Genomic DNA, 27,201 nt, shown 5'->3' with positions numbered 1-27,201 from the left:
TTTATACCATAAAAAGTATAACTGCAAGCTTTGTGGCTAAAAACTGGAGGGTGATGGGGAGGGAAACAAGAGAGAGAAGGACATTTTCTCTAAACCCCCTCAAGCTGTCTACACTCAACCATGAATGGAACTGGATTTCTCACTAGGCTCCAGCATCTGCAGCAAGCAAATGAGGAAGTAAAAAGCAAAATACATTTTGTCCACTAAATGTGCAGGAAGTGACTAGAGAAATAAAGGTAATTATTCCAAATCAGATTAGATTAAAACTCCAGGAGTCTGGAATATTTTAAATGCAAAAAGGATATTTTCTTAGTGTACCACAGAGCTTCCCATTTAAAAGAAATGTAGACTTCTAAGACCTACATGTCAAAGATGCTGTTTCAACCACCTAAATTGGATCATAGTCCTGTAGTTTTAATGGAAGAGTGCCCCCATGTGGTTTTGTACAAGATTTCACAAAACATTCAGCACCTCTCATACTTACTATCATGAAGCAGTACCTTTTCCTTGCTCACATATTTTTGTTGACATTCTTTTTTTTTTTTTTATGGTTGAATGAGTCTCAAAGGATTTAATTAAGAGGGGGGGTTTCGGGCTGGGGATATGGCCTAGTGGCAAGAGTGCCTGCCTCGGATACACGAGGCCCTAGGTTCGATTCCCCAGCACCACATATACAGAAAACGGCCAGAAGTGGCGCTGTGGCTCAAGTGGCAGAGTGCTAGCCTTGAGCGGGAAGAAGCCAGGGACAGTGCTCAGGCCCTGAGTCCAAGGCCCAGGACTGGCCAAAAAAAAAAAAAAAAAAGAGGGGGGGTTTATATAGCGGTAATGGCGGGAAAGGGAAGGACTTGGGCCATTGGCTAAGCCGGGCTGCCCATCAGGTGATGTCATGAAACTTCCTTTGTGGGCTGGACAAGCCCTATCATGGTGGCACACACGTGTTCACCCCCCAGGGGCGGGGGGCTTCTTTTCTGGTTGAGGCCGGAAGGTGGGAGGGGCTCCCTCCCACACTGTCCCAGGGCTGGGGGAAGGACAGCATCTCGCTCTTGGCTCCCTTCCCCCACCAAGGCCAAAACTGAGTCCCCAACATCTCCCCCTTTTTAGTTTTTTCAATGAGCAGAGGATGCTGTAAATAAATGGCATATGTGGGCATAAGGCAAATGCTGACATAAGATCTGTGGGGCCCCTTCCACAAAAGGGGTGAGGGGTAGGTAAGGGGCCATCCATGTGATTTCGTCCAGAGACACTGGAGTCCTTAGCTGGTCTATCGCCAAGTGCAGACATTCCTCTTTTGGCAGTGAGGTAGAAGTAGGCTGGAGCTCTGGCATCCCTGGTAGTTCACAGTAGCTGATAACTTAAACGTAAGTGATTAGTAAAACATTCTTTTATATATAAACATTGAAGTGAAGGCGCTAAACCTTTGCGCTTACTTTTCTCAAACATTTCTATCATAAAACATTGGGGTTGAGTGTCAATACCCTCAGCTCCTATTTTCTTTCCAACGGGACTCCCCAAGTCTAGCAGCAGGGGGAGAGGAAAGGAAGAAATGCTGTGCAAAATTTCTTTAGTTTTTGTGCAACGCTGTGGGCAATATCACCACGGCAAAACATTGTGCCATGAGGCACTCAAGAAAGAATCTAGGCCACAAACAAGGAGAGGAAGCTTTGTTGCCTCCTACCGGTCTCCTGCCGTATGCAGTCATACTTTCCATATTTCCATGGAAGAGCAGAAGTCCATTTGTTGACATTCTTAACACAGAGTTTCACTACACAGCTCAGTCTGTGCTGGGTGCTGGGATTGCAAGCTAGCATTACCATATCCATGTTTGTTTTTCAATGTGATTACAGATGGGTCTGAGTAAAGTTTTTAAAAAAGAAAAAAATGTAAGTATATGGGAAGAGCTGTGTATACAACAGGCAGAATTATTGCACCAATGCAAGAGATTAGTAAAGCAAATATGAATGCACAAAAGGCTGCAGCTGGGCTCCCACAAGCCACCAAGAAGAGAATATTTACATCTCCCCCCCACCCCCATTCTGCCTTTTATCCTATAAGGAGCAAACTATCCAGGCCCATAGACATGGAGGGCTCCACTCAGCATGGATCTTCCTCAAAGTCTGGGCTCCAGTAACTCTCCTTATCTCCCAAATCATCAATGCTTTCTTTTCTGCTGAAATTCCCACCAGCATCAACATAATGCTAGTCATAAAAGCCCACTCCAGGTCCAAATTCTCCCTCTCATTAGTGTCCCCTTTCTCTTCTCTTTTGCTTCCACAGTCCTTTAAAGAATTGATCATATTAGCTGGGCACCAGTAGCTCACATCTATAATCCTAGCTACTCAGAAGGCTGAGATCTAAGAATTGAGGGTCAAAGCCAGTAGTGACAGGATATTCTGTGAGATTCTTATCTCCAATAACACACACACACACACACACACACACACACACGCTGGAAGTAAAGCTGTGGCTCAGATAGTAGAGAAGTATTAGACAGTGCCCAAGCCCTGAGTTTTAAGCCCCAGAACCAGCACAAAAATAAAAACTAATTTAAAATTTTTTAAGATATGCTAATATTAGCAGACTCTAATTTCAGTCTTTCCTTTTTTTTTTCTTTTCTCCTCACCACTCCATCCACACTGGTCTTATTGGGGTCACTGATCTTGGCTATGTACAGTTATAAACTCACTGCTAAAGCCCAGGCTCTGCTAACTTGCCCCACTGGTAACATTTGACACCATTCACTTTCCTACTTCATTGGCTTTTTTTCTTTTGTTGGCTTCCAGGGTTCTCCTCATACTTTTCTCCCCACTCCTTACATTTCCTTTGCTGGGCCCCAACCTTCTCCATCTTTAATTCTACGGTTCTTAACCCAGGCTGTGTTTTATATTCACTGGGGAAGCTTTAAAGGATAGTGATACCCAGATTCTGATTCAATTTATCTAGAAAGGGCCTCAGAGATTGTTGGCCTATAAAGTTGCCCTATAGGATCCTGATGTCCACTGACATACGGATCACTGTCCTAATTGCTAAACCACCCCATGGCTCAGCTCCCAATGTCTTCTCTTCCTATCCTCATTAGCTGTTTGAGAGTATTCAATGCCAAGATTTGAAACACCTTTTACAAATTCTCTTGTTTGGGTTCACTTGAGAGCAGAGGCTTAGATAAGGCTTGAGTACAAAAGGGAAATGATTTGGAAAGTGATCCTATTAATTAGGAATGATTTATGATTTGAGCATCACTGTCATGGCAACTAGGACTCAATTATGCTATGCCTTCGGAAAAGTATACACAGCACCTGCTGAAGCATTGCCCATGTGCTCCATCTCCTCTTAGAGGGAAATGTCCTGGAGGCATTAACTCCCTGTACAAGGAAGCTACAGTGAGCTTCAAAGATGGCCATCAGCAATAAAAGAACAAACAAACAAACCATGCACTTGACATGATTCTGCACTCATATCAATCTGCCCTTCCTGGCTATAGCAGGCAACAAAAGTAGGCCAACAAGCACGAGAGGTGTGTGCACATGTGACAGATCCAACATGCACAGAGCATCCCCTCCCTTTGCTCTTATCTACAGTTCCACATTCCAATTTTTCTGTTACCCTATTCAACCTCAGCCCAAAAATAATAAATGGAAAATTCCAGAAACAATTCCATTTTAATATAATTTTATGGTTATTATTAAGGTTGTATAGAGGGGCTTATCATTTCATAACCAACAATTCAATCTTGATTGATTTTGTGCTGGTACTAGGGCTCAACCTCATAACCTGGGCATCCTTAAGGTTTTATTTTGTTTGTTTGTTTCGCTAGTGCTCTACCACTTGAACCACAGCTCCACTTTCTGGCTTTTTGGTGGTTAATTGGAGATAAGAGTCTCACAGAATTTTCTGCCCAGGTTGGATTCAAGCCATGATCCTTAGATCTCAGCCTCTTTAATAACTAGGATTACAGGCATGAGCCACCAGCTCCCAGCATCAATTCTGTTTTAAATCACATATTTTTTAATAATATGATGAAATCTCTGCCCTGTTCCACCCTACCCTGGATATAAACCATCCTTCTTCCCTCTATTGTATCCATTCTGTCTGTATTCCTCTCCCCATTGATCACTTAGTACTTGTCTCTGTTGTCAGACCAACTATTACACAATCACTTGTCTTGTGTTCAAGTAACCATTATTTTACTTAATAATGCTCCTAAAGTACAAGAGTAGTGATGCTGGCTATTTTATTACAGCATACTGTGAAAATTGTTCTATTTACTAATCTCTCACTATGCCTAATTTATATATTAAACCTTATACTAAGTATGTATGTTTAAGAAACTGCACAGTATACACACACACACACACACACACACACACACACACACACACAGGGCCTATTATAATACAATGGTTTCAAGTATCTGCTGAAGGTCTCAAGAGTGTATTTTCCAATCCCTTATTCTTCATGGATTCTAGATACTCATATCCAACTGAAATATTTTATAGGCACCTCAAACTTAACATGCCCAAAACAAAGTCCCCGATTTTACTTCATGTCCTCACAGAACCTATTCCTCTTGTTTCAAAACCAGCCTAGTCGTTGTGGCACATTTTTTAAAAAGCAATCTTAGCTATGTGGAAGGCCAAGAACAGGTTCCTGGTAACCTAGGTTCAACTTAGGCAGTAAAATCCACAAGATTCCATCTTAATGGAAGAAGTTGGGCACATGGCTGTCATACCAGATACCACAGAAAGCCTAAAATGTACAAAACAGAGTCCAAACATGAACCCAAGCAGAAAGTGAAACCCTATCTCAGAAATAACAAGCATAAAAAGGGATGGAAGATACTGGGCACTGGAGGCTCACACCTGTAATTCTAGCTACTCAGGACGCTAAGATCTGAAGATTGTGGCTGGAGTCTGAGAAACTTATCTCTCTCCTCAAAAACAAAAACAAAAACCTGGAAATGGAGTTGTGGTTTAAGTGGTAGAGCACTAGCCTTCAGCATAAGAGCTCAGGGACAGAGACCAGGTCCTGAGTTCAAGCCCCAGTACTCACAATTAAAAAAAAACAAAAACAGGGATGGTAGCATGGCTCTGAAGTAGAATATCCATTTCAATAGTATAAGGCCTGACTTCAAACCTGAGTACCACAAAAAAAAAAATTAAAATAGCAAAGCCATTTTTCCAGGTGCTCAGACTAAAAAGTTTCAAAGTCCTCCTTCATTCCTTATTTTCCCCCAGTTCCCATATTCAATCCATCAGCCAATTCTCATTGAGCCTTCAAAATATGCCCAGAACTTGTTACTTCTCTCCCCTCCATTACTCTGGTCCGAGCCACTGGCATCTGTTGTCAGCATTACTGCTCCAGGATCCTGCCTGATAGCTCCGCTTCCACCTTCCCTTGTCCCGTAGGATACAGTCTCAATTCAGCAGCCAGCTGATCCCATTAAAATATAAGGAAAAACAGCGAACTGATCTGCTCAGAACCTCCCCAAAGGCAACCCTTCTCTTACACAGTACAAGTCAGGATGCGACATGGCTTACCCTGTAACCTCTTAGATGGCATCTATTATTTACCCTTTTGTGCTCCTCAACTCTGCCAAGCATGCTTGTGCTGGGGCCTTGGCCCTTATTATAACCTCTACTTACAACATTTCCCTCTAACCATTTGCCGCCCTCCTTCATCTCCCTCAGCTCTTTCCTTAAATGTCATTTCTTATTGAGGTCTTTCCCTACCAGCCCTATTTAAAATTACAACTCTTTTCTGACTTTGCTTTATTTTTCTTCTTAGCATGTATTATACTCTGATATGGGACATGCATCTCTTATTGGATTGTTGTTATCCTCGCCCATGGGCATTTAAATGCCAAGAGCACATGGATTTTAGGCCATTTTGTGTGCCAGCACCCAGACTAGCTCCTGGCATATAGTAGCCACTCATCAAGTAGGAGTTAAATGAATGAATAAATGAGAAGACTAGTAGTAACAACAGTAGTTATGGTGTCTTTTCCAAATACCAAAGGCCCTTTAATATGTTAACAAAACTCAGTCAAATGCTGGATTCCATGTTACATTTTTAAAAAGATGTATTCAGAGAATCACTGAGTAAGTGATCAAAGTTAGGCAATGAGTAAACAGTCTGCATAAATCAAATCATATTTTGAAGTATAAATTCTTAAACACTAGAAAAATACTGAAGCTAACTAATAACCCCCAAGACTAATCACATCCTTAAATCAGGGAGGGCAGGCACAAATGCCATTTCAACAACAGTGCCAAGGTAGATGAACTCATGATGCAAATGGAGAACCGGCTCAGTGATGTGGCAGCCAGAGAGGAGAGGAACTGGAGTAGACTATCACAAAGAAGAAGAACTGGAAACCTGGCTAAGCATCTGCACATGGGATCTGCTCATGGAATAGCATTCTTTCAGCAAACACCTGCCAAAAGCCCCCTAGTGCCCAACATAGCTATTAGCCCTGGGAACTGGGCAGTGAAGAAAACAGACAAAGTTCTTATATGTGAAAAACAATCAGATAACTCTTTAATAGAAAACCAGGTAGTGACAAAGAGTGATCAAAGAAAGGTTTCCTGAGAATGAAAGTAATATATATGTGAGCTCTGTGTTTAATGATGACTGGTGACATTTCTCAAGCTCCTCCCTCTTTTCTTCCTTACTCACATTACAAGTGACAGGAACACCCATGTGCCACCTCCTTCAACTCTAATTCAGGAACAAGCCTCATCCCTAGCCCAAAGCAGTAGCCTTCCACAAGACCCAAAGCCCTTAATTTCTTAAGCTATTTTCCAACTTGCTTGGTGCCTGCCCAACTCTCCCAAACTACCTCAGGAGGAAAGGGGTAAACTTCATCACCAGAACCAAATTTCCAGTGACCAGTTGATTCCCCATTTGCAGAGGGCAACCACAGACAAGGGCCATTGAGCAAAGGCCTAAATGAAGGAACAGCATGAGAAAAGTGAATGAAGGTACAGTCCACAATCCCTTCCAAATGAAAGAAATAAATCAGGACTTGGAATTCCAGGATTTGCATGCTGAATATTGAACCAGAGGATTACTGAGTTGCTTACAGTTCTTGTAACCTCTACACCAACAATACTGACACTTGGGAAGAGCTATATAAACAAAAATTTAAAAAATAAATATGTTAAAGACACACATAAAAATGCTCCAGTTATTCTTGTTGTATGCAAGTACTAGGAAAGGAATATTAAGGAAAGAAACATGCAACAGGTGCTAGAATGGGAGCCAGCACTTTACCATGGCCCAAGTGTACACACACTCTGCATGAGTTTGCTTTCTCCCAATACTCAGTGATGCCTGCCTTTCAATAACACAGAACAGCACAAGCCTGGTTGTTCTTTCACCTAACCAGTTCTACTGTAGCCTGCAGACAGATGACTCATCAGTGCACCTTTCAACACCCAACCTCATAGTTTCCAAATAATGATGGAATCCTTTGACAACAATGATGCAATGTATATTAGCACAGCATTTGTGTTCATCTTCCTGAGAAAGAAGCAGAAGAGAGTATTAATTTTCCCCTTGGCATCTGACCAAGATTAACTAAATGAGCAATCTGTTGGTCAAAAATATTTCATGTGTAACTGTGTGGTGAACAGCTTGCACTGAGACTTGGGGAAGTCACAGGAAAAGGAGGAAGACAACCTTGCACCTTGGGCTTAAAACCTAACAAGCAACAGGGAGCTCACACAAGCAGATGCCAGCAAAAAATAAATTTGTTAAAGACACGCATAAAAATGCTCCAGCTATTCTTGTTGTATGCAAGTGCTAGGAAAGGAATATTAAGGAAAGAATTTGCTCAAGAACTCCGATAGGATGGTGCTTCTACGTAACTTTGAAAAAAAACTAAAAATCATTATTTTTTACTGCACTGTGTTGCCCCTACACACACACACACACACACACACACACACACACACACACACACACACGCTTCATGTGTTCAACCCTAACCTGCAATGTGATGGTATGTTGAAGTGGGCCCTTTGTGAGGTAATCAAGTTTAGATGACTTCATAAAATATGCCCTCTGAAATTAATAACCTCATGGGAAGAGAAAGGATCTATAGCCTACTCTGCCATGTGGGGGCAAAGCAAAAAAGGAGAAGGAAACCTACAAGCCAGCAAGAATGTTTGTATCCCTCAAAATCCATACTTCCAAATCCTAACTGGGAGGGGATGATACTAAGAAACAGGGCCTAAGACCTGAGAGTTAAACCCTCGTGATGGATTCAGGGTCTTTCTCAATGAAGCCTGAAAGAGACCCTTACCATTTCCACTAAGTAAGAACAAAATGAGAACACACTATCTGTAAACCAGAAACATGGCCCTCATGAGACATGGAATCAGCCAGGCTTCTCACCCTGCAAATCCGTGAGTGGAGAATCTCTGTAATATAATCTGCCCTGTCTATCCCACTTTGTGATGGCCACCTGCAATGGCTACCATAGGCACGTGGTATGATGATAAGAAGAAATTATGGAAAAAGGCACACTCCATACAGAGTCTTGAAACCCGAGTTCAAGAAGAGGCAATTCTGAGGAGCACTGGTCACCTTCTGAGGTTGACACCAATGTCCAAACAAGCTGGGGGAGGTGGTTTGATCACAACACAGCCTTAGTAAAACATAAGGCAGCAACAAGGAAGTGGGCACAAGCAGTCCAAGATGTGTGGGGCAAACAGGAACTACTGCATGGTACCAACAAGCTTACACAACTTCCTGCCAGAGAGAAAAAGAGGCCTGCAAGATGGAGGCTGATGGTCTGCCCAGAATGCCTCATGGTAAGCATCCAACACTCTCCATCCGGGTACACCCATTACTCCTGGGGGGATCTCTGTTCACCTTACAAATGACACTTCACAAATTATTCAATGTGAATGTGTAATAGAGATGAGGTTTGATAATGACAATGAATTTAAGGACAGTATAAAAGTAGGAGGGTGAAGTGTGACTTAAACTGCAGTCACCTGTTCTATGTGACATGGAGCTCAGATTGGTAAGAGAACATTCCATAAACTAGAAATCTGGAACACAGAGATGAGAGAGCACATGGGTGAGTGGAGATTTTTTTTTTTATCACATGATCGACTATGGACAGGTTCTGTCTCTCTTGTGCTGCTGTCCCTGAGTAACCTCCTGGGGGGACACAACCTGGGGGAGGAAGGCAGGTCAGAGTTGCCCAGGACTTGCTAAGTAGCTGAGGATTGGCTCTTTGTGACCTTCCTGGAAACTTACCCGTAGATTTCTGAAGGCTTTCAGGGAGTGAGTGGAGAGTCCACAGGGGCCCTGGGAGAAACCTGGAATTAATAGTACAGCACTAGGCTGAACATAGATGGATGCTTCAGTAATTATCCATTTTTCAAAATTGGCATGTCATTCCCTTGCTAGAAATCTGCCCTCCCTGTTGTATCTAAAAGAGGTCATGGCATCGTGGTACTGGTCCTGAGAAGCTGAGGGTTCAAGCCTTGCAGCTCCATAGCTTACTTCCAGCCTCCCTGGGAACAGAGCAAACTCCCTCACTTCCTATGCAGGAAAGAACAAGGTGCAGCAGGGCCTGTATGATTGGAGTGTCTGCATTCTTCATGTGGGGAGAAGGGACAGAGCAAGAAAGTGGGACAGGAAAGGAAGGAGAGGTACATAACCAACTCTGATTGTCCAGATATTCTGTTAAAACTGCCTTATGTAACAGTTTCGAAATACAGACACAAGCAGAGACCTCATGCCTGAAATTTCACCTTCATGCCTGAAATCCTAGCTACTCAGGAGGCTGAGAGGATTACAGTTTGAAGCCAGCACCTAAGCCTTAGTAACCACCAAAAGCTGGAAGTGAAGGTGTGGCTCAAGTAGTAGAGTGCCATCCTTGAGCAAAAATGTCATTTTTATTAAAATGGAATCCCAAACTCTAAATACTTTTCTATTTAATGAATTTTCTCTTACTGAAAAGGGTCTCAAAGTACTTTATATCTGCCCATCTTAAAAGCGTGCTTTGGGGTTCCTGCTGCAAGACTAGTAAATAGGTCAAATAGTAAGCTCTGATACTCAACTCCCCAGTTTACACGTTTTAATTCAGTCCTTACAATACCACTAAGTAGGTGAGCATCAGTCAAAAGCACCCAAATTTGAACATGAGAAACTTGACTCTGGATCTGATACACTACACAACTTCTCTAAATGTCGTATGTGTGCACACTTGTATGCACATGCTTGTTCCAGGACTTAAACTCAGGGCCTCATTATTTCATCCAATTGGTTTCCTGCTAGCTGGTGCTCTACCACTCCCTGTCTAGCATTTTTGTTCATTAATTACAGATAGTGTCTCTCAGACTTTTCTACCCAGGCTTGTTTCAAACTTCAATCCTCAGGTGTCAGTCTTCTGAGTAGCGGCTGGAATTACAAGCATGAGCCACCAATGACCAGCTCTCTATCCCATTTTGACAAGTTAAAAAGACTTGGCCACTTTTTTTTTTATCATCTGAGTCTTACTGAATAAACCACTGTTTGAATTAAATTAGCTTAGACAGTTTTTAAGTCACTTGGCAATTTTTCCCCCTGGAATTAGACCCATAGGTTCATCCCCTCTATCTAATTGAGACTCTGCTACATGAGTAATTAGCATTACTAAAACAGGGTGCATGATCTTCTGTAATAGAAACCCCCTGGAAAATAAATTAAACATAACAATTTTTAAATCAGTCTCACTTGTATAAAGCCTTTATTTGTAAGTATTCATTTAGTATTTAAATGGCTCAAACCTTTCCCACACATATATTAAGACTATACACTCCTGAAAGAAGGGTTATGTCTCCTATTTATTATGTTTGGTCCTCTGTTCCCTCTTGTCTCCACTCTTCTTCTCTGGCTTAAGGGCAGTCTATGGTTCAATAAATTCTAGAGACCAAGACTGCAGCTGTTTAAAGTTTATCACTCCAAAAGACGTTTAAGGATTGAATTACTACATTTACTACTGCTAGTAGCCCAAGAGGTGCTGCTATTAAGTAAAAGGATATTGAAAGTGATTCTCTCAAAATTTATAATCTCATTATTCAAAAGATAAAAATATATTTTACCCATTAAAATAGGATAACACATGTATTAGGCTATAAATTATATTTCCAAACTAATTAATTCCAGGAGAAAATATTTACCAGGTAAGGATAACATTATGGTACCTTACATCACTTCAATGACCTCCTAGTGTCATAAGAATCCTTACAAAGTATATTATTTCTGTTCTGATGGATTTATAGTAATCAAGAAAAATCTGTTCAGCTAAATGCCTGCTTTTAATTTTTTATTTTAGTTTTCCAAGGAGGAAAACACAGATTAATAGCTTCAAAAAATATAGACAATTTAAGAAACATTTCTAGTAAATTGAAAATTCACAAATTCAAAATTCCTAGGGTTACCAGGCACCAGTGGCTCACAGCTGTAATCCTAGCTCTTTAAGAGGCTGAGATCTGAGGACTGCAGTTCAGAGCCAGCCCAAGCAAGAAAGTCTGGGAGACTCTTACTCAAAGTAGCACTGTGCTCAAGTGGCAGAGTATTTGCCTTGAGCAGAAGAAGCCTGGGAACAGTGACCAGGGCCTAGGTTCAAGCCCCAAGACCAGAAAGAAAAAGCTAGGTTTGACTTAACCAATATTTATTTAAAGCTTTAAAATTAAACTCATCTCATAAATATTTATTCTATTAAAATTCACTGAACTGAAATATTATGGGCTAATACAAAGATAGCTGGTTCAAAATATATTATGCAGATGTAATGTTTAGCATAGACATGAAGTTTATTCTACAGAGTTCACTTCCATTTCTCTGAAATATGTAAGGATATCCATATATATGTACATATATATAAATTTGCCAAACACTTTATAATTTGGGAGCATGTACATATGGCTTATCACAATTTTATTTATAACATGGAGGCTTTTAACCAACATTTTCAAACAATATCTCTTTGCTAGAGAATGAACCCTGCCCACAAGCTGACCTCGGGTTTAAATCCTGTTGGCTGAGATTTCAAGTTCCCCTCAATGGCTGGCTTCTCCTTTTCGCCCATGGGGCTATGTTTCTCATGAGATGCCCAACAAGAACAGCAAAACCTCATAAAACATCTTCATGAGTTCAGTAGGGTGGTACAGACCTGTAATCTAAGCCAATAAAGAGGCAGAGGCAGGACAATCTCAAGTTCAAATCTAGCCCCAATAAAGACAAGGAGACTCTGTCTCAAGAACAAAATATAAACCAAAGGACTAAAGTATGTGGCTAAAGTGGCATTTACCTAACATTTACCTGGAATCAATCCCCAGTTCTGTAAAAGACATGCAAATGCATGACATGATATGAAATGTGACTAAGAAGCCAGCAAGGCCTTAATAGGGATTCTACCCCTGCTGGCTAAGGCTGGCTCTGGAGACCTTAGAGCTGTCTCAGGCCAGGATGCTGTAGCCAGCGCCAGGAACAACAGCAAAGTCCTGACGAGGAGGAAGTTTGAAATAAGAAGAGTTGGGGAGGGCAAGAACTGAATTGAACCCCGTGCAGTCTATAGGTTATCTCTGCAGTGGGCTGACATCGGTTCTTCCAGGGTCGTCTAAGAATGTCTCAGATATAAGGGAAGGCAGTAAGTCATGCAAAGGACAAAGATGCGGTTCAAAACAATCATCAAAGTCCAAACTCCACAGGTACACTGATCAATAAGTGTATTGATCAATACATGAATTTATTGATCATTTGATCTCATACTTTTTTATGAATGTAGGAGAAGGGCTTATGGAACCAAATGGGAAGTAATACTGACCCAGGAACACCCTAACTACATACAGCAGGCATGGAAATGGTGTGAGTACACAAACAGAAGAGCATGGCAGTGTGGAGAGGGTAGCTACGATGGAGAGAAGGCCTTGTGCTGGGACAAGGTTGAGGTCTAGCACTGACCACAGCTCCTCTCCTGCTCTCCTTTCTCACCATTGACCCAACCTCACCAGAAGCAGAAGCCTGAGGCATGGAGGTCCATTGATGTAGTATTTCAGGCCAGCCTCCCCACAAGATGGAGGGGAAATGGACAGGGGCTAGAGGTATAACTCGGTGACAGAGCACTTATCAAGCATGCGCAAGGCTCTGGGCTCCATCTCCAGCACTTCAAATAAAAAGAGAATGGAGAGAAAGAAAATAAAAGAGAAAGAAGGAGGGGCAAAGACCCTGGACAGGAAAGGGTAAACACGATGTATTCAGCAAGTACATTGGGGAGACAAGAGAGTCCTACGTCTAAGGATTGACACACTAGAGGCTCTGCTTTTAAGGAGCATCTAAGGTGCTTTCTAGTACTGAGAACTGTAGCATGGGAAGAGAGAAAAAAGTAACTGTGAAATAAGCAAGCTGGTGTGCAAAAGCCCTCTGCTGAGGTTATACTTCTGTTTAGTCCTGAATGAGGAGGGAGCCAGACAAAAACCTAGAGAACCGCATGCCAAACAGGAAGAACAGACAAGGGGAATGCCCTGAGGTGGGCCTTCACTTGGCCTATTTGAGGGATAGAAAGAAGGCTGACATGGCTGGTTAAATAAGAAAGGACCACGGAAGAGGGTAGAGGCTGGCTTAGAAGTATGCTGACAAGTGTTTTTTGCAAAAGACCAGACAGAACCCTTTGGTTAAACCCACCCCCTAGTATGGTCTGTGGGCTGTTGAGAGCAAAAGGAAGGGCAATAGGGGTTGGGTTGAGTTCAGCATGCTACAATGGCAAATTCAGCTTCTTTGGCCCAGCAGCCAGTTGCCTGGATACCTTGCAGTTCGGTCTCCCAAGGTCTCATGGTAGTCCTCAGCTGCCTTTGTAGCACGAGAGGTTTCTACCCTATCATCAGCTGCCATTTCCAGAAGGCAAGAGACAGACTCACTGTGGTATGGAAAATACCATCTCCAAAAAAGAAACAGGCCCCCAAGTCCTATGACATCTTTTTATAAATCTTCCTGCACAGATGGTATAGTCTCAAACGACCAAAGAGCCAAATTTGGGGAGAATAAAAACATTCCTCCTCCATCTAGAAAGTTCTAAACAGCCTGGCACAACATTTAGCTGTTGGAGATAAGAGGAAGGAGGGGAGAGCTATGAGACAAGTCATATGAAACAGAGCAAAACCAAGTGTGAGCTTTCGCCCTTCAGCAAGTCCTCTTGTACTGCCCTGATATCTCAAGTTTCCCTAAATAGAATCATTCACTCTTTTAGTTCTTAGGTAATAGATATTTCCCTTGCTTGTTAAAAGGATACAGGTAATCAGCAACTGATATAGACAGGAACTCTTTTTTTTTCCTCAACGTGTCTGGGTCACAAACTATTTTTAATCCCCGTTTCCTAACACCTGGGAACAAAAATAAACTTTAGTGGCTCCTTATGCATGAGGGTTAAAAAAGAGAGAGAGCATTGCTCCTTCACTAACGGGCAGATCTTGCAAATAAAATCTGTCAGACTAAGTGCAAGATGGACTCAGAATGACTTTTACCTTATTACTTGTCTCCCAACTATCAGAATGCACTGGGTTGGTCCATTTAAATTTCATTTTAAATTAAAACCCCAAACGAAGTGATGTATGGCAAAGCAGGTCTTCAAAATGCCTCCCTGCTGGGCAGCAGAGATCTGCAGGGAAAGGAGGGGTGGAGACAGGGACTGGCAACACTTAATGGACTGAAGGCTCCTGAAGCCTCCATTAGGGCCATCCACTGACAGGCGAGGCCACATGATAGGGGAAATAAGAGCAAGGACAATGTGGCACGTGCAAGAGCAAGCTAACCTCACTGCCCAATCCTGTCTCCTATCTTTATTGTAAGCCATCTTACCCTAGAAAGGGCAGATCAACTTGTCTTGAAAGGAAAAAAACACAAAACCCTGTCTTAAAAACAATCACACAAATGTCAGCTTTCACTCAATGCTTTCATGTGAATTAGTGACTAAGGCCCTTTGTGTGTTCATTTAGATACTGGGCCTTGAAGCCAGGGCTTCACTTTTGCTAAGCCTGTGCTCTGCCCCTGAGCACAAGGGGGCAGCTCCTTGTGATAAAACAGTGTGGTTAGCCGCACCAGTGGCTTATGCCTATCATCTGAGCTATGCAAGAGGCTGAGATCTAAGATCAAGGTCCAAAGCCACCTGGGACAAGACTTTTATCTCCAAATAACCACAAAAAGCCAAAAGTGGTACTGTGGCTCAAGTACTAAGATCAGCAGCCTTGAGTGGAAAAAAGGCAAAAGGACAGTGTCCTGGTCCTGAGTTCAAATTCCAGTACTAGCGCGCAGGAGGGGATGGGGAGTGTGTGGCTTTAGAAGACCAAGAGCTAGCATTTTAAAGGGGGCTGCTACTTTCTGCAGCAGTGTCCTCCACAACACTTCCAAACACAGCTAACCTCAGGGCAAGGAAAAGAAGTTATGACCAAGAGAATTTCCCTCTTACTCTCCTTTTCTTTAATACATGCTGTTGTGAACCAGGCATGATGGCACATATCTATCATCTCAACCACTCTGGAGGCAAAGACAGGAAGACTGCTAGCTCAAGGACAGTCCAGGTAAAAGTAGCAAGAATCTACCTTAAAATCAAAATGTAAAGGACTAGGAAATAGGAAGTTTATTCATTTAACAACAAGGGTGACTTTATTCACTACCAACGCTTTGCTGTTTCCAGGACTGTCACTACCCTCTAGGTATCTTCAGTCTGCTGCCAGTCCCGCTAAAAATGAAATGTCAAAACTGATTAAACAACACCACACTCTGTGTGTGTGTGTGTGTGTGTGTGTGTGTGTGTGTGTGTGTCACTGATGACTGAACCCAGTGCCTCAAGCATTCTAGGCAATGCTCTGCCACTGGATTTATGCCACTAGTCTTTTGCATTTTGCTTTGGAGGTAGGTTCTTACCTGCCTGGCCTGCTCTCAAATTAGCCACCTTTCTGCACCAGGGCTGAAAGACTGATGGCAAAGTTTTGGCTTAACTTTCTGGTGTCACTGTGAGGAAATTATCCTCTGTTATAAGAACGCTTTAGCCAGGTGCCAGTGATTTATGCTTGTAATCCTAGCTACTCAGGAGGGTGAGATCTGAGGACCATGGTTCAAAGCCAGCCCGGACAGGAAAGTGCAGGAGACTATTATCTCCAATAAACTAGTCAGAAAAAAAGAAAAAAAGAAGAAAAAAAAAAACAGAAGTAATACTGTGGTTCAAGTGGTAGAGTGCTAGCCTTGAGTAAAAAGAGGCTCAGGGACAGTGCCAATGTCCTGAGTTCAAGCCCTAGGTCCAAAAAAAAAAAAAGAACTCTTCAAAAAGTTAAACCTAACTAATACTGAGCATGTCAGGAACTAAAAAGCAGCTACAGAGGTTTCAAAAAGCTTGTTTCTATCTCAAAACATTTGTCCATGGTAGCCACTAGATGGCGCACGTGGACCACACTGCACAATTTTGGCTGCAGAGTACTAATGTAAGGACACAGCAAGCTCCCCGTGCTTACTTCGGGTCTTATTCCCTCCACTTCTGATTTGTTACCATCTTGGACAGATCTGTAAGTCTTGGTTTGAACAAAAATGACACTTTCTTTGTCTACTTTAAAGAGTGCTCGAAAGTTACAGTAGTACACCTATGCTAACCCCTAGTAAGAAATGAAGGCTCTTTCTCTTCTATAGGAATCCAAGAACGTGCCTGGGTAGCATCCTGCATCTTACTGATTCAAAAATTGAGTCTTTAAAACAATCCTTCCTGGGCTAAACCTTAATCTTGCCTAATGCAATGTCTGTGGACATCACAGAAGAATTGCGCTGTTCTTAAATCTACTACAGTCTTAGCTCCTCACATGCTAAGCATCTGACTTCTTGTTTTAGAATATTTCAAAGCAAAAGAGAGACAGTCTTGGCAAAGATTCCATTAACATGTGAATGACCTGATTCCTGTGGATGCTTCTCCTCACTTTGATCAAAAGCACCTGTTTCCTGTGCTACAGGCTCTGCCTTGAGAATGGTGCCTGCCTCATCCTGGAGATGCTTGTAAGAGAGAAATGTGACAGGCAGCTAGGAATTCCCTGAGAACTAAAGGGACAAACTGTACCAGCAGAGCAATCTCTGTCCTCTCAGTTGGTTGAAAATGAACCGGGGCAGCCACTCTACAACCAAGACCTGAACAAGCCTGCAGGGCTCCTGCTTGCTCCCTTCCTTGGAGCTGCCTGCGAAATGCTACAGTAGCAGGGCACTGGCAGAGCCCCAACCTGCAGGGAGATAGAGCCAGGCTTCAACAGCTGGATGCAAAAGGAAAAATCCCAGCAGAGGTCAGAACAAAATGCAAAGCCCAGGAAATTGGCTCAACATTCACAGTAGCCAGGGAAACCAGACAGAATGAGAGGGGCTTTGCCTGCAGAGAAATCCATGTCAAAAACCTACTGTTTATGTTTATTCTTCAAAGCATCAAGGATGCTATCCGGCCATGAAAACGCCATCTTCAAGTGCAGTAAGCTTGTAATTCTGAGGTCAGCTAAACCACACACCAAAGTCTGCCTATGTTACTGGGAACAGAGGAACGGCCCTCCCAACTCCTTTCCAAGCTCTCCAGCTTGCTTTCAGGCCTAATGGACCCAAAAGACTGAAGGTTTCCAAATACTTCTTGACTGATGCCTGGCCTGCAGTCACAATGGCCTGATTGCACATAATGAATGTGTTCAGCAGAGATGATGAGCACATAGATGGGAGGCGTATGCTTCAGCCCAGATCAGCCCCGAGATCTAAGTAGATAGGTGTAAGGGAGCAGCTGGAGGTAAAAAGAAAAAAGGCTCTCCTCGCCCAGCTGGTCATTTACCATGGTCCAACATCTCCATTAACAGCTCATTAACAGTAAATGCCAGCTTGAGTTCATTCTCAAATGTCTCTCCACAAAAGACTCAGGCAATCAATGCAGGATATGCTACAAGCTCAAGTCATTCTCAAGGACTTCTGAAGCAGGAGACTGGGGAGAACACAAGAGGTCAGGGGCCCTCCCCAGCGCTGGTGTGTGGCTAAAGTCACACAGGTCGAGTAGAGGAACTGTGGGCTGTGGGCTGTGGGCTGTGGGCTGTGGGCTGTGGGCTCCTGCCTCCTGCCTCCTGCCTCCCAAACTAGGGTGCTGAGTAGAAAAGAAGCCCTCATGCTCTTTCTTCCCAGGCCTGTAGGTCCTCCCTCCAAGAGAATGAGGCACTCCAGCCACTACCAGGGGTGACACTGCCACTCACTGTCCATAGCTCTGAACAAATAGAAGAATACTTCAGGACTTAGGTTACTCTTTGTTTAGTTTCTATGGGAATAATTAAATGTTCATGTTTAATAGCTCAGTTCTACAAGCTAACATTTCCTTGTATTGTTTGTTTGTTTGTTTTTGGCTAGTCCTGGGGCTTGGACTCAGGGCCTGAGCACTGTCCCTGGCTTCTTTTTGCTCAAGGCTAGCACTCTGCCACTTGAGCCACAGCATCACTTCTGGCCTCCCTTGTATTGTTTTTTAAAAACGAGAAACAAAGCTTTCTGATACAGCTGTTGCAAATCTTATTGTCCATAGCCAATTTCCTTAACCAGCCTTGCAAAAAGCCTACACTGCTCCCCCACCACTTCATTAGTGTCTATTGACTGTGCAATGGAGTTTCAGTGAAGTATTTCCATACATGCACATAATGAACTTTGATCAACATTACTACCTCTATCACTTTCTTATCTCTTCTATACCCCTTAACAAACAGTTATAACAAATTTCATTGTTCTATTTTCATATGTAAGTATAGGCACCTCTTGTGTTTTGTTGAGGTGGGGTCTCACTATACAGCCCAGGCTGGCCTCCCACTTGGGAGCCTCATGCAGCAGCCACACTTGGCTCCTACCCTATGAACAGGTTCACTTGCCCAAAATACATAAGGAGCCATACAGTAGTTTTTACACAGGTTTTGCCTTCCATCTATATTGCTTGCTCTGTGCTGATAAAGAACCTTGTTTTGTGATTCCTTGTCTCTTAATGAAAACAACTAGTTGATCTCTCTAAGCAAGTACTACAAGTTTGGACCTGCAATGTCCCCTGAAAAACCTATGTGGGAGATACTGGACTGCACTTTTAGTGGGTGATAGAATCTTCAAGAGGTGAGGCCTAGGGAGAGATCCTTAGGCTACTGGCAACATGCTCTCAGAGCAAACTGTAAACATCTCACCCCTTCTTCTTTCTCTTTTACACTCTGGCTCCTGATGTAGTCAGTTTTGCTCCTGCCTTAGTTCCAACCCCAAAGCAATGGGGCCAATCAGTATCAAACTGGAACTTCCAAAACTGTGTGCCAAAATAAATAACTTCTCCCTAGAAGTTAAGTATCCCATGCACTTTGTTACAGCAAGTAGAAAGCTGCGTAGCACAGTATGGCAGGTAGGCAGAGCAAGGGAGTGGGGTGGGACTAGAGTGACTACAGAAATGCAGAATTTCCTTATGATTCTGCACAAGCTGAGGAAAGCTTGGAGAAAACTACTTAAGTCCTAAGAAACATATTCAAAGTCATGCAGTAAGCACTAGACCTGAATATGTAAAAATAACATCTACTTTTCAAAAGAATTTGCAATAAAAACTATAGAACAAATGATAATACTTCAACAATGTGAATGTTTTGCACATTTAGGTCAGAATGAGTTTACAAAGATCAAAAGTTTCTTAATTATCTTAGCACAACTAATATACCATATGTCCAAATGAACTATGAATTCAAATTCTACATTCTATTTCTACAAAAATTTTACCTGGTGATAAAGTGATGACCTCCAGTTTTCTTTGGAGCTAAAATGAAATATCTCATTATTCTGATTAAATAAGGTAGATGTTTTTTCAGTAGCAAAGATAGCAAGAGGTGTAACCCATATATATGCATGTATATATGAATATTACATTATATTCATATATATTACATATTATGTCATATAATACTATTATATTATATAATGTTACATATTATATTACATATTATATACCATATTGTTATATAGTATAATACTGATATGTTATATTATTTATAATGTACTATATATAATCATATATGCTAACTTAAAAGCGTGATTTTATACACCTGTGTGAGAAGCTTTAGTATTCTCCTATCTCAGTATCTGCCTTCTTTGTCTTAAAAACAAATAACACCAACAACCTTTAAATATAGAAATCTCTATGATCAAAACTGTCTCAGATGAGAACAGCATCAAAGGACATGAGACCCTGTCTACATGAGACTTTATACTTCACTGATTTTCCCTTCTGCTCATTAAATTCACAGAGAATTTTTCATGACTAGTGAAACACTGAGATCTTACCTAAAAACATAAACCTTTGTTCCCATGCAAATGTGTGCGCTGTCAGTGCCAAATGATGGTAATTATTAACCCTAGCTGATATTTCCTTTGGAACAAATTGGTACCCTCATGACAACTTCCTAGTGAGAAAATTTTCACATAATCACAATTACATTATGATCCAATCCCAATGTGGGTCATCTTGGCAAAGCCCTCAACAACCCCTGCAGTTCAGCAAGTTTGTAATCCTTGCCCACGGCCTGCCAGAGACCTCAGGTGAGTCAGAGCAGAATCTGCACTCCAGGGAAGGAGCACGGCAAGGCTATCAAGCTCAGAGGGAGCTTTCGTGCTCACTCATCAAACTCTTGGCTTTCAACATAATGTTTCCAAGACACTAAGAAAGACAGATGATTTCCTCCTCCCCATTAGCTAATCCCAAAGCACCACTGTTTTCCCCTTCAGAATTTTTCACTGAAGATTCCTTTGCATAGATAGGGCTTTATTCTTAGGCTCAGGAATCTGTTTAATAAAGCATGAATTTATAAGTCATCATTGTATTTTTGTTGCATAAACTGAGTACTCAAGGGAAACATTTCTAGGAGGAAATAAAGGGCAATCTGTAATGCAGCTATAAATTTCCATTTAAATTTGCCACAAGTGATTAAATCCAGTAGAAAATAATGAAAATATGACAATGAGGAGAAACAAGGAAAGTAAGGAATTGGCCAGAGCTAGTTCTGCAGGGAAATGATTGCTGGTTATGAATTAGAGTGAATAAAATCACCACTGTGAAAGCCTGTATGAGACCAGGCTATGGAGACTTTGCAGGAAGACATAGGATCTGAAAATGAGCCTACAGCCAAAGGACATGGAGAATATACTGCTAGAAGCCTCCCTTCAGTAATCCTCTGGCTTTCTGAACAAGACTGAATCTAGAAACCTCTGTAGATGACTCTTCTTTGCTCTTCTAAAACTATCAAATAGGGAAAGATTTTTCCAAGAGATTAAAAGATAGTGATTTTTCCCCAGCATTACTGGAAGGAATAGTCACCCCAAAGTTGAAGAAGCAGCGTTAACACTAATTCCTATTCATTCCATCAGAGCACAGACTCCATGAGGGCAGAGCCTTCATCTTGCCCACATCCTCAGTAGATGGCAAATGCCTGGTACATGAGAATACTCAGTAAATATTAGCTGAAGGTGTGAGAGAGTAACTCTTTCGGCAATCTGTTCAGTCTTCTATTCTTCCCTCTAGACCTCATCAGAAAGACATGGCTAGGAAGGGTTAGGTCCTGCTTTAGAAGGAAATTTTACTTCCCCAACCCTGATGCCCAGGTCAATGGCTTTACAAAGGAAAAGCTCCTTTGCTAAACCACTTGCTACTGGGATTGTGAGTCATCTACTAATGCTTCTGGGGTCATCTGCAAGGTTTCATGCAAGATCTCTAAGTATGTTTTCCAGTTTCATGTTCTCCCACCATCTGCTCCTCCCCAGGTGCCATTGTCATGTGTGTGGTTTCTAGTGGGTTGGACTATATTTCTCAGCCCTGTTGGTTTAGGCCTGATTAAGACAGGACCTGGATTTCTCAGCCCTCTGAGTTTTCCTTTGAAAGTCCAACAGTCTAGATTTCGTCATCTCTGAAGTCAGGCTGAGGTCAAACAAGCTAGACTGGCAATACCATTGACTTGAATCATTAGCTAAATTTACTACATTATTTACTGCTCAGATGTGTGGCCATCTGCTAACAGCAGATAATCAAAGTGATCACGATCTCCCTTCTGGAAGAAAGTGGTGTTAATTATTTTACCTTCACATTTATAATGACAAGTGTACAGGCTGGTAGTGTAGCTCAGTGATCAAGTGCTTGCCTATGTGTGAGGCCCTGAATTTAATACTAAATAACAGAAAATAAAAAGCAGATAATAGAAAGAAAATGAATGTACAAGTGTATATATACATATACACACATAGGTACACATGCATGCACACATTTGAGGTATTTTACATATTTGTACAAAAATATCTGGAATTCGTTTGTTTCTTTTGTTTAGTCAACAAAATTTACCCATAATTGAAACACTAAACTTTTCAATTAAGCAATAACCATTCTTCAAATATTAAACTGTTAATAAGATGTCTTCTTTTCCAGCCAGGATTCACAAACACTTGATTCAATCAGATTTTGTTAGTTTAAAAGAATTACTTAGAAAAATCATAAGATATAAAAGTATTCTAAAAAAGAAAACTTATCTCTGAACCACGTACGATTATCTAAGATTACATCAAATAAAAATGCACTTCTTTTCAAACACATCTTTAAGGTGAAACTTCTCTATAAAATCTAAAACATATACTATAGAAACAAAATCCCAAACATTCTCAGGGATAGGGCTTATTAATAGTATTTTTAATAACAGAAAGGAAAACAATAAAATCAACTTAAAACTGAACATTCCAAGTGGGTGCCTGTAATACTCGCTACTCGGGAGGCTGAGATCTAAGGATCAAGGTTAAAAGCCATCTTGAGCAGGAAAAACTACAAGACTCTTATCTTCAACTAGCCAGCAAAAGCCAGAAGTGGAGCTGCGACTCAAGTGGTAAAGGGTCAGGATTGAGTAAAGAAGCTAAGGGACAGTGCCATGTCCTGAGTTCAAGTTCCAGTACACACACACACACACACACACACACACACACACACATACACACACACACACACACACACACACACACACACTCTGAACATTCCCAATATCTCCTATCCTATCTGACCTCCTTCGCTTGGGCCATTCTCTCTGGCAGGAATGAGTTTTCCCTCATCTTTTTTTTTTTTTAAACAAAGCACAACTGTAAGTTTATTAATTTTAGGAAAAGAAAATGACAGATGACTTGTTAACTAATGGATGTTTTGCTGCTTCCTTACCTCCAGAGCATTTGGCATTCTCTATCAACTAGTACATAAAATAATACAAAAATACAGACTGTCATATTGTCCTTCATATTTCTCTTTTAATACATCAGTGTGGTAGTCCACTAGAAAGTAATAAATGGCTTCAGTCGTGGAGTGGAAAGTGTCTGGCTTTCCTTTCTGATGGTGCCAAAAGCAAGTTTTTCTGGTTTTCAATTCAACTTGTAACACCCTTGCAGTCGCTCATCAGTGAATATTTTGTTTGTCTGGTTCCAGGTACTGTCTATGTATGAAAATAATTTTTTTCAGTGTTGTGCCTCTGCTCTCATTCAGCTCATAGCTCTCCTGCTCTTCAGTTTTCTTGCGTTTAAAAGACTGCTTCTCGGGGTGATCATTTCTGCCTCTAGCTTTACTTTGAATTTGTTTTTGTAGATGAAAAGAAATATCTTATATTGATATAGACTCGGGTCCAGGAAAAACAAGTCCCACTTGATGGTCTTCATATTCTGGAATATAAGGGTATGGGTATATATTTACAAACTCAGGTGCTAAGAGCTTTGCATGTATAGCTGTACTTTTGCCATCAGTTTCATTTGGATGTTTAATAATGTCAATCTTCCAAGGTAGCTTCACAAGTGGAATTTGTTCAGTAGGTACTTTTTCGACTGGGACATAACACGTGTAGCAGTAGAACATCCGGGAACCACCACATTGGAGACACTTTGACCTCCCACTTTGCTGAGCTTTCTGAAGAACTTCTTGAGATGCTAAGCACAAGTTTTGAAGGGGCTTTCCGACAGTTTAGGGTCTACAACATTTGAATTCTTTCCTTCACTTTCTTTAGGATATACAGATTGATTGAGAGACATTCTTCCTTCAAACAAGGTTTAACAGTTAGTCCTTTATAAACCCTAATTTGAGGACTGCTCGGGGGACACAGTGGCAGCAGTGGCAGTCAACACTGTGTACCTGGCCAGTCAGCCCGCTTTTCACTGGCGTAGTTTCAGCTCCCGAGTCTGTGCTGTGTCCCTGGCCGGTCAGTCCACTTTAGGCTTTCCCAATAAATCCGCCTTTTTGCCTGAGACTGTCTCTGAGTGGTGGACTCTTGGAGGGACAGGGACTTCCCTCCCTCAAACCTGGTAACATTTCTAACCTCTTAACATTGGTTCCCAGACGAGGAAGAGTCCTTAACCATCTCCTTTTTTGGAGGGTGTAATGGAGTCATACCTGCCCCCCAACAAAGGGAGGGGATTCCTGGTTCCTCCTAGAGTCCACCACTCAGTCTCCAGCAAAAAGATGATAAAAGGATGGGTTTATTGGGGAAGTAAAAAGTGAACCGACCGGCCAGGGTCGCAGCCCAGATTCGGGAGCTGAAACTGGGACCTTCCCTCATCTTTACCAGCTTTAGAAGCCTGGTGGCCGCAGCAGGCTGCCAGCCTGGCTCACCTAGCTGGTATCATGGGTTCTGTCTCTAATACGACAACCCAGGGCCATTTTCTTCTAATTTCAACCATGCTTTGCACCTCAAAATAAAAATAAAAGTTTGCTCAAGTGAACTGAACTAAGAGTCAGAAGAGAAGGGGAAGAAATGGTCTTCAGGATAAGACAGTGGGTGGAGTGAAAGATATAAAGCAAAGGTATAAAATCATATTTAAAAAATTATAAGTCAAGATAAATGGGTGTGCACATATACACTCATGTTCATTGCATCACTGTTCATCATAGCTAAGGTATGGAGATAGCCCAGATGCCCTACAACAGGGTGATACACACACCCCCACACAGACACATGCACACACATAAATAATATTTTATTTAGTCATCAGGACAAATGAATTTAGTCATCAGGACTAATGAATAAAGAACATGTGGACTATGTATAGAGATGAAATACCATTCAGCCTTAACAGGAAGGAAATCTTGTCCTATGGTAGGTGCAAAATGGATGAACCTAATGACATTATACTAAGTGAAATAAGACAAACATAAAAGGACAGATGCTGCATGATCCCACTTATATGTATACTTAGAAAAGTCAAATTTACAGAAAGTTTGTGTTTAATGGGTGTAGAGTTTCTACAAGGGAGAATGAAAGGTTCTGGAGATTGGAGGTGGTGATGGCTTTACAACCATGTTAATATACTCAGTGCTAGTGAATTTTACACTTTAAAATGGTAAACTTAATGTTGTTGTTTTTTTACATTTCTTACCAGGTATGTATTAACAAAGAGGATCCACAGTGTGCCTTACAGACTGGTGAGAAACAACCCTTCAGTCCTACACACACTGGGAATTTCCGGTCCTATAGGAATTTCTAGTACATCTGGAACAGCGGTACCACTCACAGCTCCAAATACAGGGCTTGCAACTAGCAGGGATTCATTGATCAGGACCTGCAGACTCATTGGAGAGGGAATAAACATAGAAAACACGCAGTTTGGAAGGGTGTTGTTGTTTGGGGAAAGTTTCAAATAAAGGGAATAAAAAGTTCCCATAAATGAAGGCAAATTAGAAATCAACAAGTCTTGATCTTCAGAGTAATTGAGAACCAATAAAAGAAGAGGAAATTTTTTTCTTTAAAAACAACTTCTGAGTCAGGCACAAGTGGCTCAGGCCTGTAATCCTAGGTACTGAGGAGGATGACATCTGGGGATGGCTTTTCAAAACCAGTTCCGGTAGGAAAAATGTCTGTGAGACTCTCAGCTCCAATTAACCACAAAAAGCCAGAAGTGGAGCTGTGGCTCAAGTGGTAGAGTGCTACCCTTGAACAAAAAAGAGGCCCAGGCCTCCCAAGCCCAAGTCCAAGCCCAAATATGGTAGAGGGTGGGGGGAGAATCTTTCATAATAGAGGGGGGAAACAGCAGATCAAAACATAAAGAAATCAGATGAATCTGAGTTTGCTTTTTTTGATAGACTACAAGAGAAATGAGTTAGAAGGAAGGAAATCTCAATTCTTTTACCTAGAGACTGAGATTATATAACTGTACTTTTAATACCACAGGAACTGTCCATTCATGGGGAGCTAGAATGTCTCAGAACACAAAGCACCCATTTTCTCAGACATGAGCAGAGGCAGCAACACCATCAAGAACTCCCTCCTGGAGAAAGACAGTGTGTTATAAACATAAACAAATGTCAAGACTCTGCAAAATTAAAAGAGGTTAAATAATTAAAATATTAAAGCAAACACCTTTAGCCTAGAACAATTTCACAAAATAACAGGTATAATGGGAATCTTCTTTCCATTAATTGTTTCCCCCTGCAGCTGTGGTTGGTTTTGACTTGACTGCTGCAAATAGGTCAACCTATTTTATCCCCTTAAAAATCTTCCTTGAGCCAGGCATGATGCTGTTTGCCAGTAATCCCAGTTACTCAGGAGGTAGAGGTAGGAAGATCATAATCCAAGACTAACCCAGGCAAAAACATGGATTTTATCTAAACAACAACAACAACAACTAAAAGCACAAAAGAGCTTTGGGTAGTGGCTTGAGTGGCACAGAACTTGCTAAACAAGCATGAGACTAAATTCAATCCCCAGTACCAGCACCAATAATAACAACAACAACAACAACAACCAGTCTCTTCCCTTTCAATCTCATGCTCCCTTCTTTATTATTTAACCTCCCATGACAGCAGAGTTATATCTATTCAACACTGCATTTCATCTCCTGGAGTACTACATCTAAGACAGTCCATATTTCTGCCGTGTTAGCAGGCCCCCAAAGCAAAAGCTCTATGGAGCATGGGTAAGACATGCTCCTTTGGCTGCAGACATGAAGAAAGAGAGAAGATTATTCTTCCCGCTTTTCATCAAACCTTGCTTTTAAAGATTAAGTTAATTAACCTCCAAATCCTAGGTTATCATTTCAGGCAGCTTACCTAGATCTTCACTACTAAGCTATCCTCAGGTGTTGAAGCTAGGAAGCTCTTACTGACCTGGGCTGCACGTTTTGAACTTCTGTTGTGAAGAGGTTAAGAGATTAAGG

General features: G+C 41.6%; 1 protein-coding gene and 1 pseudogene across 2 annotated transcripts in view; both read right to left on the bottom strand.

Annotated features, from left to right (window-relative positions):
* Positions 1–27,201, bottom strand: part of Cacnb4 (calcium voltage-gated channel auxiliary subunit beta 4) — a 276,637-nt gene that overhangs the window by 206,509 nt on the left and 42,927 nt on the right. The window lies entirely within an intron of this gene.
* On the bottom strand, positions 7,387–24,084 carry LOC125350076 (annotated as a pseudogene).

The sequence above is a fragment of the Perognathus longimembris genome, chromosome 4 (genome assembly GCF_023159225.1).
Source record: "Perognathus longimembris pacificus isolate PPM17 chromosome 4, ASM2315922v1, whole genome shotgun sequence".
In the NCBI taxonomy this organism is placed as follows: domain Eukaryota; kingdom Metazoa; phylum Chordata; class Mammalia; order Rodentia; family Heteromyidae; genus Perognathus; species Perognathus longimembris.
This window is presented reverse-complemented; position numbering and strand designations above follow the sequence as displayed.